General features: G+C 33.0%; 1 protein-coding gene across 7 annotated transcripts in view; it reads right to left on the bottom strand.

Moving 5' to 3' along the window:
* The window catches only part of LOC132704069 (fibronectin type III domain-containing protein 4), a 123,355-nt gene extending 111,732 nt beyond the window's left edge, over window positions 1–11,623 (bottom strand). For 2 of the 7 annotated variants that reach the window (XR_009619221.1, XR_009619220.1), the window contains exon 1: window positions 11,324–11,607. The gene's annotated coding sequence lies outside the window, so the exon portion shown is untranslated. Of the gene's footprint in view, window positions 1–11,323 lie in introns of all 7 variants that reach the window. The other 5 variants (XM_060673748.1, XM_060673749.1, XM_060673750.1 and 2 more) reach the window with 5 other exon arrangements.
* Between the last annotated feature and the right edge of the window lie 1,159 nt (window positions 11,624–12,782).

The raw sequence follows: 12,782 nt of genomic DNA, 5'->3' as shown, positions 1-12,782 counted from the left end.
TTTAAGAATTTGCAGTTTTAAAAGTATTGCTTCGGACAATTCAAGCCTAGAATGACCTTAATTGATACAGGTAACCAAAACTAACCTAATTTGTCATTGCAAGGGTACTTTACACTAACAAACATGTTAAAAAATTGCACTTTTTAATAAAACTGCTGTTATTTCGAAAACGCTAGTACCTATTTATGTGTAACATGACTACTTTTTGTTAATTTTTTTTAAAATACTTTTTTGAAATACTGGATTATGCAGGATTATTACACGCTACAGCGAATTGGTACCCAGAAAACTGAGGAATATACTGTACCCCTTGCTATCGTAGCAATAAGAATTCTTCTGTTTTGAAAATAATATCGCTAGTGACCGCTATAGAGAAATATTTTACGAAAATCACAATAGAGGTTGTTTCATTTAAAAAAATTAAGTTGTCGTTAGTGATAGATATAATCGGCAACACTGCAACGCTGAAATTTGTGAATTTTAGATCGATGGAGGAGGGTTAAAAACCTATGTGACTAGATTTTCAGCAAGAAGTTGAAGTCATGAAGTGGCACTTTGCGCACGCCTAATCATTGCAAGATTGGGTATTTTAGAGTAGGGAGTTAGAATAAAGGATTTTTCGATATCTATTTATATAATTATTTGCTCTGTTTTAATCTTATTAGTATCAATTTCATACACAGTTGATTACAAGCATAAATATTTTTAATAAAAGAAATGACAATACCATTAGAAGCGAATCAAAATTACAAGCGGCATTGAATTATTTTTCGGCAAATGTATCGAATTTTTTGTTCCATTGCAACTTTGAACTCTTTTCATCCACTGTATACCACTGGTGGCACTTCAGCTGCAAACCACTATCTCTCGTACCAATCGATATTTAACGTACTTGAGAATAGCCTCTGAGGGCTCTATTTTTAGAATGAAATAAAATGAAACGAATATTTTATTCAGTATAAAATATAGAGGGAAGTGCGTTTAATGCTATTAGACAATAATTTCCAATTCCGTTTTATTCAAGCGAAACTCAACAAAGTGTAATGTTATGCATTGAATAAAAAATCACAGGAATATGGTTTGCTTTATAAATAATGTATTGGTATGGCTGGATAACATAGAAAATTGTATGCTTGATTCAGATAGGTTGACTACAAATCCGGAAGAAGATGCCACGATCTTTATCAACCACTTATCATCTGCCTAGGTTTAAAATTTATCCGTGTTCATTGCACTGACGCCTAAACAAGGCTGAGATTGAAGGATATTTATTATTGCATACCAGGTATATCTAACTTTACGAATACATTTTGCTAAAATTTGTAAAATTTTATGATATGCTATTTTCACTAGAGTGTCAGACAGTTATTTAATTAATTTTTGTTGTGGAAGTAAATTTAATTTGTAGTGACATTGCGTTTTCTAGCGGCAATGCAAGCATCTGATCCGCTCAGAGCTGCATTGATGGCCTAAGAAGAAAGACAGATAATATTCGGACATCCACCACCAATTTCCCTTAAGAGTAAGAGCAAAAGCAATTTAAAGAACAGAATAAAAAATTTCCCAACTTTAAAACGGTATATACGCATTTTAGCTATCTGGAATATTAAAAATAATTTCCAGCATTTTCTCTTTACCGCTTTAGACGAAAATTTTCTCACTCACCCACATAAACTAGAAACTTAGAACCTACATACACATACACCAACATTTTATTACCAAAGACAGATGTTTGCTTCCAAAAAATTGCCAGAAAATGTTATGAAAAAGTAGGTATTACAGCTTAGCCATTTTGTCTGTCCTACAGTCAGCGCGCTCTATTGAGATCCATTATGGCTGCACATATTCACTATCTCCGCTAGAAGAGCACTGTACTTTCCAGGAAATACCTTGTTCATGGGGAGTTTGCATAGTTCCCCAGGACCAATGAATGAGTGGTGTCAAGATGACGCCATTGGCATACTCAAACAGAGCGTTTTACTGCAGTAAAAAGAGGACGAATGAAATTTTCTATTTGTTAACCCTTTTTAGTAATTATTATTTCTTAAATGTCAACACGCAGTGGTTAATGATAGTCTTGTCCCCACAATTATGAAACAATAGGATTAAAAATACCGCATTGATATGCCATACGCATTATGGCGTGTATACACCGAGTGCTAATAAAATGAGCACAAAGTGCAGAAGAAAAGCAAAAGTGAAAAATGATTGTTTTGCCGTTATTAACTTTCACGATGTTCGACTAAAAAAGTGCCTAGTAGTTTTTTAAACTGTTTATAGCGTTGTAGCTAAAGCCATTGGATAAAAACGCGGATAAAAAGTACTTAAAATCGCATTCGATATTGCGGCTCACCCCATTATCGACCGTTAGAGTTGTATTAAATTGATCCGCACGTGTGCTCTTTTTTACAAACCCCGATGTAATTCCCGATGTAAATCGAGACCGACCGAGTATGAGCTAGCTTGCTTGAAAAATGAATTATTAACCTCTGGGAATCGATAGCCTAATTGGCGGATTTCGGTTGCGGTTGTTCGATTATCTTTGGAATTGAAAATGGCGCGTCATTGCTTTGACAAAATATAGCAGTAGTGATGCTGGCAGGCAGCATCTACAAAAGGATTTCTTCTATACTGTCGAATCAATGCATGAAAGAAATCTGGCTGGTCCCATCGCTAACTAATAACTAGCAAAAATTTGCAAATTATATTATGTCAATGCCAAGGAATCCTTTTAAAACATTTTATATACAGCGGAATAACGATTATACCGGATTTAGATATCAACGCATTTAGCGGGTGTATGTTCCATATCGGAAATAACACATTCCGATTAGTTGCGCGGTGTGAAGGCGATCCTAAAACTTAGAAAATCATAAAAAATCAATTAAGTCTAAATCGAAATGTAACAGCAAACTAACCAACGTATACTAAACTGAAATCGACAAATCAAAAGACCTCTAAAGTTAAAGTTAAACGCTATATGGCATTAATTTGGTTCATTATTGTTTTTTACACCTTAATAACTGTATACAAAACTTCTAACTATGATTTCAGTTCGACCTTCGGAGTATTTTAATTCTATCTGCGATCTGGACTCAGCACCTACTCGGATAACACCACGCAGCCAGCCAGAACTTGGTACATCTCATATGGTGTGGAAATAGATGACCGATCGTCGTAATAACGGTATAAAAGAAGATTAAGATTTCACATTACATCACATCACATCCTTACCCGTTTTCCAGTATTCTCACTTATTTTTTCATTAAAAGTTAATCAATCAATCAATAATTGGTATTTTATTTTTTTTCACTGAACAATTCGAACAATTTGCTATTATTCACTTCCACGCCTACTAATTATGTGCACCACAATTAGAATGAACATGAATTTAAATAATTAGTAATTACAACAATTTGCGTTTTTTAAAAAGATTTTGTGTAATCGAAAACGCTGGGTTCAATTTTAAATGTAATGCTACTATGCAAAACGTATGTCTTTCTTTCTGAAAGCGTTTTGTTTTGGAGAGATCACCCTATTGCTCTTTGCTTAAAGCTAGATCGTTAAAGGACAATCCCTTTTCTTTCCGCCTCGTTTTTGAACGCTCAATTTATAACTACCTTCGAATTTCATGCATTAATCCTTGAAAGGCCTAGGAGTACGTAAGCAAGACGAATGTACCGATTTTGTAGCAAAGGTAGCAAAATCTTCTCAATAATAAAAGTAATTTGTTTCTTTCAATTTCGTAGACTGTTGCAACCTTCGGATGTACTTCACAACATATGCCCCATTCTAAAACACATAAAGATATAACATTGCTTCCAGTATTAACAGCTTTAAAAATAGCAAAATTGGAACGGCACTTTAAATAATAATATATGTTAAAATTTATACACAGGAATGTGAGACGATTTTTTTCTGAATGGGGACACGTTAGGGGAAAATCTTGTTGACGGGGGGACTGTAATTTAATTTTCCTAATTAAATTGTCTTCAGTATTAATCAAACGTCTTTAGCTAGAACGGAAACCTTTGATGATTGAATTGGCAACAAAACTTCTTAATAAAATACAGATTATGGCGATCGAACGTTAGGAGAAACCGATTCCTATTTATTTCTGTCTAAAACAACAACCGCCGTATTATTTTTGTTTACGAAAGCGAGAAAGAATATTAGATACTTACTATAAAGTTGTGAACTACTCAAAATTTTGTGGGTTAATCATTATAATTTGGCACTACCCTCATTCTCAAATATATTTAAAGGTTGCAAATAATTGTTAGTCAAAAATAAGATCTTATTATAACAGGAGTACTAATCAACTTGATTTTTTTCTTTTAAGAATCATTTGGTAAATCAAAATTTCTTTTAAATTAAATTGTAATTATTTATCGCCTATATAGGGCTCTGGTGAGCATCAACGTATATTGCAAACGGCTTGCCGTGAGTTGAAAATATATGAGTTCTCAATGTATAAAATAATAACTAAAAATTAAGTTACATTAAACTGAAAGCATATAAAAAGGAAAAAATGAGAGAAGTGCAGCATTAGCATGTTAGTCTGTTTCTTGTATATGTATTTCATTTATTCAACGAGATATAATGGTGTGGTTGTCACATTATTCTTCTAACTTTCCTAATTTGCTCCGTAAGGTTGCATACCATATGTATATTTCAGTTTTTGCAACCTTCCCTATAAAAAAATTGCCATTTTCCTTGTCTTTTAGACATTACTAAGATATCAACTTATTAATGTTTTATTTCTAAGACAGTATACATGACAATAATCTCACTGCAATTAAAAGAAGATTTAATATGCTCAAATGATTTGAAATAGTTTAGAAATACAAAAACTGGTATAGAAATAATAATGTTAGACCTATTAAAACAGTTTTTTTTTTAAATTGAAGCAAGCATAGTGGCAATAAAATCGTTTATTATGCAACAAGTTTGCTAAAGGCCATCCTAGTCACAAGTTTGTTTTGGTTATGCTAGTCCTAGAAGAAGTATTATTAAAAATGAAACTAAATAAATGAATAACTAAATTATCTATTGTAGTTCTCTTAATTTCTCTACTATGTATTTTTATTAGAAAAAAGTAAAGGATACCCCAGAAAACAACAATCTGGACACCTTGTGCTATGCAACATTTTCTATAAATCCGATCTGTACGGATAATCCTCTTGAATTCTTGTCGACGTCGGTGCGGTCGTTCGTTAAGTGTAGAAATTTTACTTCAATGTACACTAAATCGTTACTAAGAACATAGTGTAATAGAGGAGAATGAAATCTATCCATGAATGTGAATAACGTACAGTAAAATCACCACAATGGGCAATGCAATGCTGCGTACGATAACTGGTATTGAACAATGGAAAAACAATGATAGCATGTTCTACGAAGAAACGGAAAATCAAAAAATGAAATCTAAGTAGTAGTAGTAACTAGATTATCAGGTCGCAACGGAAAAGTCGGTCCATCAGCCACGCACATTTAATCTTGTGTTATTCTACTAATGTTGATAACAGGGTAATGCATTGGTCAGTGTACAAGACTTACCTACATATTTAGGACATTTAGACTATTCCAACCACCATAACTAAAGTGGAGAATATCCCACAATTAAACAATTAATTGATTTGGGGAGGGAGGAATTTTGAAACTTCTAAAACAACACTCTATCACAATTTACAAACAAGTTTTATGGGAGGAGGGTATAAAATAACGGAATGTTATTTAATGCAAAATTATGTGTTTCTACTAATTGATAGTAATCAACTTCAACAATCGACGTCACAGAGATTTGCTGAAAGCTTCCAAAAATAAATTATCAACTTACTAAATGAATAAGTTGTTTGAATCAAGTACTCAAAAGTAACCTTAAAATTTGTTGCTTTTGTGTCTCCCCAAAGGTAACATTTCGCAACCCAGATATTGTATAAAATACAATGATTATACCTCAATTATTGCTTTTCATTTGCAAGCAACAAAAACTCGTAGTAATAAAATACAAAGAGTATACAGTTTATAAACAAGCAATTTTTTTTAAACATTTTTAAATTCCCCGGGCGTTTGTTTGAAGGATTGTGAGTCTGAGCCCCGGGTTAAGCAAATAATAGAATAGCAAATATATTAAGAGAAACAGCAGAGGTTACCGCATGCCTCCATCCACGATGGCATTGTGTTCGAACAAATTATGTAGGATAATGCTCGAATGTCAGTTGTTTAAATGCCGAATGTCGTGCTTGCGATATATGTCTATTGTTCTGATCGGTCGGTTTAATTTTTGTATTATTATAGTTAAATGGTATATATCACAAGTAATAATATAATTCCTGATCTTGCTTCGTCATATTATTTAAGACTATTAATAAGCGGATTAAATCTTTTCAATTTTTGTTCAAAGCATTTTGATGTGGATTCTTAACGAAACCTAACATCTCGAACCTATCTGGGCTTAATGACGTTTTTACGTTACCAGGTGCAAAACAACGACTAAAATCTGGCAAAGAATCCAATTCCGCAAATGAACGAAGACGAATCTCATTTCTGGAGTCTCTTAAATTCGTTTTACGGGGCAATACGTTCTCTAAATGAAATCACCCGTAGGGAGATAAATTCCGGCATAAAAATTCTCGTTTGTCTTGTAATAACGTTATTTATGTATTACGCTCTGGAAAGAAAATTTTATTTTATAATCCACCGATAGCGGTGGCCTGAAGAGATTTAACAAAAACTGATTCCCCTTAATTTATAAAATTCGTGGCATCGAGAGATTTACGAAGGCGGTATAATATTGATTGATATATTAATTTTTTTCAAAACGAATATAGAATTTTCATGTCATGTCAATTTTGTTCTAACTGCAATTATAGAGGTAACAAAGAGGTCTCACGGGTATTGATGCCTGAACATGGTGAATCGTAAGGACACGAAAAAGCCAGAAGAAGAGCAGAGGCGCTATAGATATATAGATGGATAAGCAGCGGAAACTCGCTCATACTGGCTGTGACTTCTGGGATTAGAATGCTGAGGTATGTTATGTCTGGACGATGAGGAAACGACAGAGAACGTATTGTGCACATACCGGAAAGGGGAAGAATCAGGTTTGCAAAATTGGGGGCTGAAGTGCTTAAAGTAAAGGGTATGCCGCAATAAATCCTCAGGTCACACACAAATACATTCTACTATGTTATGAATGATCGAGAATATACACACTGTATCACTCTATATAGTAACTTAATAAGTGAGTGTAATTCACAAGCAACAATGACTACCAAAAATGAGGACTATCGCTTATTCATTATAAGAGTATTGATGGGATGATTTTAATGTATACACACACAGCTCAATACATTTTTTAAGGATTCAATTTTATTTTGTATTTTCATTTCTTTTAACTAGATAAATTCTACCTCCCAACATTTGCAGATAAATCCAGTTAACACAAAAAAGTAAATATTTGAAAAGTAGAATTAATTAACACAAATCAATGGAAGAAAAGAAAGAAAGAAACTGATGGTTGCGAATATTAATTTTAAATTAAGTATTAAATAATTAACTAATAATTATTAAATTGTTAGCGTAAAACATATTTTACCTTTAAAATTTTTTTTTCAGATTCTTTTCCTGACAAAGCAAGCTAAAATTTCAATTAAAATTTTAGTTGCATTAATCAAAAAGCAGTTTTCGAATGATAAAAGCTAAGCCACTTCAAGATAATTTATGACAGACAATTTTTTTCTATGTTTAGAACCTAAATGGACAATTAAATATAAATTATATATATCGACATAATCGGCCTTTATGCCTGTCTCTTTGTGGGATGTAATACTCTCATATTCAATGGGGTAATATTTTCCAGGAAAAATGTTAAATATAGAATTCCACTATTACTATATGAGGAACTATTCAATTATTTAGATTGTTCTATGGGGGCCACGAAATAAAAAAATGTGCTCCTTTCTTTATTCATCACCACATAGTTGCCCAATACTACAATGGCCATCAATCCTTAATGATGGAAAAAACCTAAGACAAACATACTATGTCTATTTTTTCCAGACAACCTACAGAACTGTTACATACATGCAAAGATTATTGTTTAACGTAAATATAAACAAAGATAGGTGTTGGTATTTGTGAATAAATATTAACAAAATTTATTTAAAATATAATACTTTCAATACGCCCCTCTGTCCAGTTTTATTATCTGACTGACGAAAAATTTATTAGAATAAAATCTTTTCACTCCCTTATGCTTCTACATAAGCCAGCAATTAGAATTGCATGTGCCAGTGCATCCATGCAATCCGGTCGATTAAAGGAATGAAACTGGAATCTAAACTCACCGCACACATATTGTTCCGACGAGTCTCCGGCATGTGAAAAATTACTTCCTACAATATACTCTAGTTCCTGAATGTTCTGAGAAATTCCTTTTGTTTTCCGCATTCTCATTTCTACGAATGGCTTTTCCGGAAAATTTATGACGTCGCCCGATTTTTCCTGAATGCTGTATGTGTCACTCTAATAAGTCTTATTCAAATCGGGCACCGATGATAGAGTATGAACTATAGCAATCGTAGATAAATTGAATTATTAAGTAAATAATAAGTTAATGAAAGAATAATGCATCATACTTTATGTTCAAAAAGCATTCGACAAAAAGGGATCACATTATTTCGTACAAATCAGTAAAATTATTTTATAAAATTTTGACTAAGCTTAGCATAACCATGTAAATGAAAATACATGTTGATGATGCGTGATGTGTTAGATATGAGATTTCATTTTGACGTTCCGAAGGCACGGGTGAAAATCATTTTCTTAGACTTCTCGAGTCTAGGTTTACGTGTTAATCGACGACTAGATAGTCGCGCCCTCGAAAGCTTAACACAATTGAGTATTAAATATGGAGCAGGAAGCCCTTAAAAACTTTATAGGATTCAGCTTATATCACTTATTGACGAGCATTATTTAAATGAGTAGAAAAGTGAAGGATGCTATCTAGGGCAAATCCTCTATTTTGAGCATTGGATAGGACCTCTTGATCTAGGAAAGGAAATGACTTTGCATTTTGAAAGTTAAAGGTTCATGCCTTTTCTGTAACAACAATCAACTAAGTTATTAAGGATATATTGGAAAAATGAAGATTGTTTTTAGAAATATTATTTTTCTAAATGTTTTTGACTGTTAATTTTTATTGGCTTATTAAGCGTTTAATTTCTATTATTATAGGCTCGCGATACCAGTTCTCACATTATTAAACACACAACAAAGTAGCATTACATTTCAAGAATGTCTGGCTTAATGACAACAGTTATCGATCGAAATTTAAAAAAATGCGGCAGAATGTACGTCGAATATTAAGCGAAAAGCCACCACGGTTCTGTAACAGGTAGCTGACGCAAGGATAATTTCCGATAGGGTCAGCACACATTATTTGGATATCGAAAATTACCGATTGAGCGTTTCGAGGCCCAATGCGCAATCCAAAATATTGAATTCGAAAATGTTATGAATTTTTGTGAGAATCGTTATCGGATAATACTGTGCTTTAACAAGGTACAGTTGGATACTTTTCTTCATTAACAAGAAAAAAAAATGCCATTTAAATTAAAAGTTAAAGTATTTTGCAAGTAATGGAGTATTTTGCAAAAAAAATTATTCAGTGGGCAAATGGGATATAAAACCCATTGAAAAAAGGGCTGCTAATGTAAAGCTCTATACAGGGTGTTATTGAAATTACATCACATAACATAACGAATGAATCTCAAAGTGGAGGGACAAATGGAAAAATTGCACGTTATTATTGTTACGGCCAAGAATTCCAGAAAAATTGCTAAAAAAAATGATACAAAATGCTTGTCTTGCCGCTGGATCTTTCGGCAGTATGAAATAATAGCAGCGAAATGTCAGGTGATAAGGTTGGGTGCTGAATTGCCCTGTAAGCTCGAATTTAATAAATAAAAATATGAAAAATGCTGTTTCAGCGGACTTGTTATTTTTAATTTTTAGCACTTTGTTTCAAAATTAGTGTGAACATAATTTGTTAAATACCTTGTTTGTTCGCCAATACTTTAATCTCAAATTACAAAAAAAAGTGACTAAATCACTCGAGAATTCACTATTTTCAAAAACATATACATGTTCTATACACTACACACCGTAAGTCACAGTTTCATTATTTAGTCTGCAGTTAATAGCGAATATTTTAACCTTTAATTGTAGTCTTTGCTACACCAACTGCCAAAACTTATAGTTCATGATTTTCCATTGGAGTATTTTCCTTCGTTATGTTGTATGAAATTTCTATCAAAATAGTAGTACAGTATCGTTGAAAATGCAAAATAAACTCTGACTGATTCATAAATACGTTTAGTTGTTATGTGGAAACAAACAAATTGTCTCAATCTTTTATTGGATAATTTTCTTATTAGTTAGTAAACCACAACTGTTAGATTGTGTATGGTTAAATGCTTTGTAAGTGTAGAGTGAGAAACTGTCAACCTCTTTAAGCGATATTTGGGATGAAGACATTGTAAAATTACATCGGGTAAGTTGTCAATCCTGCAGATATAAAGATTAATTTGAAACCCCATTTCTTGATTATCGTCCAACTTAAGAACCAGCAAAGGTTTTTGCTGATTGTTACTGATTGATATCCGTACAGTGTGTACAGTTTGTAAACAAAAAATAACCTGAGTCAAAATAACAATATACCTAAATGTTATTATTGGTTAGTTTCGTACCATAACCAATCAGGGCGTTTTTCGAAATTGAAATGAAATATTTGTCACAAACATTTTGATATCCATCGCGATTGTCAATCTGACAGTGAGAAGCCCGATTGTGGTTATAGTGGTCCTGTTGGAAGAAAAAATAGCAGATATTGTATAATATTCAATATTTTTGTTAGTGGGATCGATACTGGCTCGATCTAGCTTTTTCTGATTTCTCCCGTTCTTGAAAACTAAAACACCCTATATGTTGGAAACGAGTCAATTTAAGAGATACGAACCTTATTTTCATATAAAATCACTTCCTTTCAATTGAATAAAAAACCTGATCCAACCTGTACAGGAATGGGAAACATTCCAAAAGTTAAAACGGTAAAATGTAAAAAGCGTTCGTTTTATACGAGGCGACTGTTGGTCCCCGTTCTTAGCCCACATTAATAGTTTTTATCGATTGAATATTAAATTCGACGAATGTATGTCCATTACTTAAATGGACACACTGTTCACTATAACATATCGACATTAATTTCACTAGAAAAAGTAACTCTAATTAATCAAACCCCCTTCAGACCAACACTTACCCATTTTTTTGTAATTAATGCCGTATCGCGCCCCCTTTGCCGCTCTTGTTTTTCAAATATAAGCGGGGGAAGCACCACTCCTAACTGGCAGCACAAGGAAAATAAAAATTTTAAATTGGTACGATTGATATGTCAAAAAGTATGTGTGACGTTATTCGGTTATCTTTTCTGTTAAGTGTTTACCGCGTACTTGATGCTTGTTTACACTGACAATTGAAAGATGGTCTGCCCGGTGGTCATGTGACCATCCGCATGCGATCGTCGCGGAACAACTGACTAATCGCGAGAGTAGAAACTATACGGAGTCGACGCTGGCTTTCGGGGGGCGCTTCGACGTCTGGCGTCCCGACGTCGCTCAGAATGAAATTTTTAACTACCTGCGAAGCTGAGTTACGTACGAAAAACACGAGGAACCTTTGTCAAAACAAAAGGGGGAAAACGGAGGCTGCCAAAAACCCGCTCGTCGGTACCAATACTCCTTGGTGGTAGTGGTCCTCTGCTTAACAGTTAAAATTAAATGTGGTCGTTCTATTTCGCCGCATTTCTAATTAATTTCGATGTTATATACAGTGTGTCCCACTTAAGAACTGTACATCCTTGTAAAATCTTTGTTTATGGTTCGATTTTGTTTTTTTTTTTTAATAGGTCTCTGAAAAATGCACTAAAGCCTTGTTTTCCCTATTGCCTCAACTTAAAGTCATGCCCAACTGATACTATTTAATAAAAGAGAAAAAGAGAGAAGTACTATTAGGAATTTTTTAAAAAATAAATTGGCAACGAATTCTTATTCAGAATTATTTAAAACCTAACTAAAACACTAAAAGCTTATGTTTCATATTACATCAAACTGAAGTCATGCCCAACTGCCACTAATTTTTAAATGTTAAGTATGGAGAAGGGCTATTAGGGCTTTCTTTAACGAATTCTTATTGAGGACTATGTAAAACCTAACTATACTAATTTCCATGAAGTTCCAATACAGGGTGCTCGAAATATCGGCGCCTCGCTTAAGAATCTATGGCTCAATTTTGATGATTCTTTTTTGTTGGATAGATTTCACTGAGAGACACTAACGATTTTCTTAAAATTAAATATGATCAGAGAGGATTAGATATGAACTCAACAGAATTTGCAACGCTCAATTTTTTTAATTAAAAAGAATTTTTAATTCTTATCTAATAATGAAAATAAAATAAATATCAAAATTGATTGACGTCGGCATACTTTTTGCTTTGTAAAACCAAATTTACCACGAAGAAGCAAAGAGGCGAGTGTGAAATTGACTCGCTAATTTTTTATATTGTTTACGCCTTTCGAATTTATTAATGTTATTGTTTTAACACCATATTAAAAAATAAATGTCCCTTAAAAAGTCTTTCTTTTTATTGATTTTGAAATTTGTATAATCAAAATTTGTAAGACCTTAAAATCACATACAAAATAATCGTTATTTACAGGG

This window comes from Cylas formicarius, unplaced genomic scaffold, assembly GCF_029955315.1.
Source record: "Cylas formicarius isolate icCylForm1 unplaced genomic scaffold, icCylForm1.1 PGA_scaffold_6__28_contigs__length_40554024, whole genome shotgun sequence".
NCBI classification, from domain to species: domain Eukaryota; kingdom Metazoa; phylum Arthropoda; class Insecta; order Coleoptera; family Brentidae; genus Cylas; species Cylas formicarius.
This window is presented reverse-complemented; position numbering and strand designations above follow the sequence as displayed.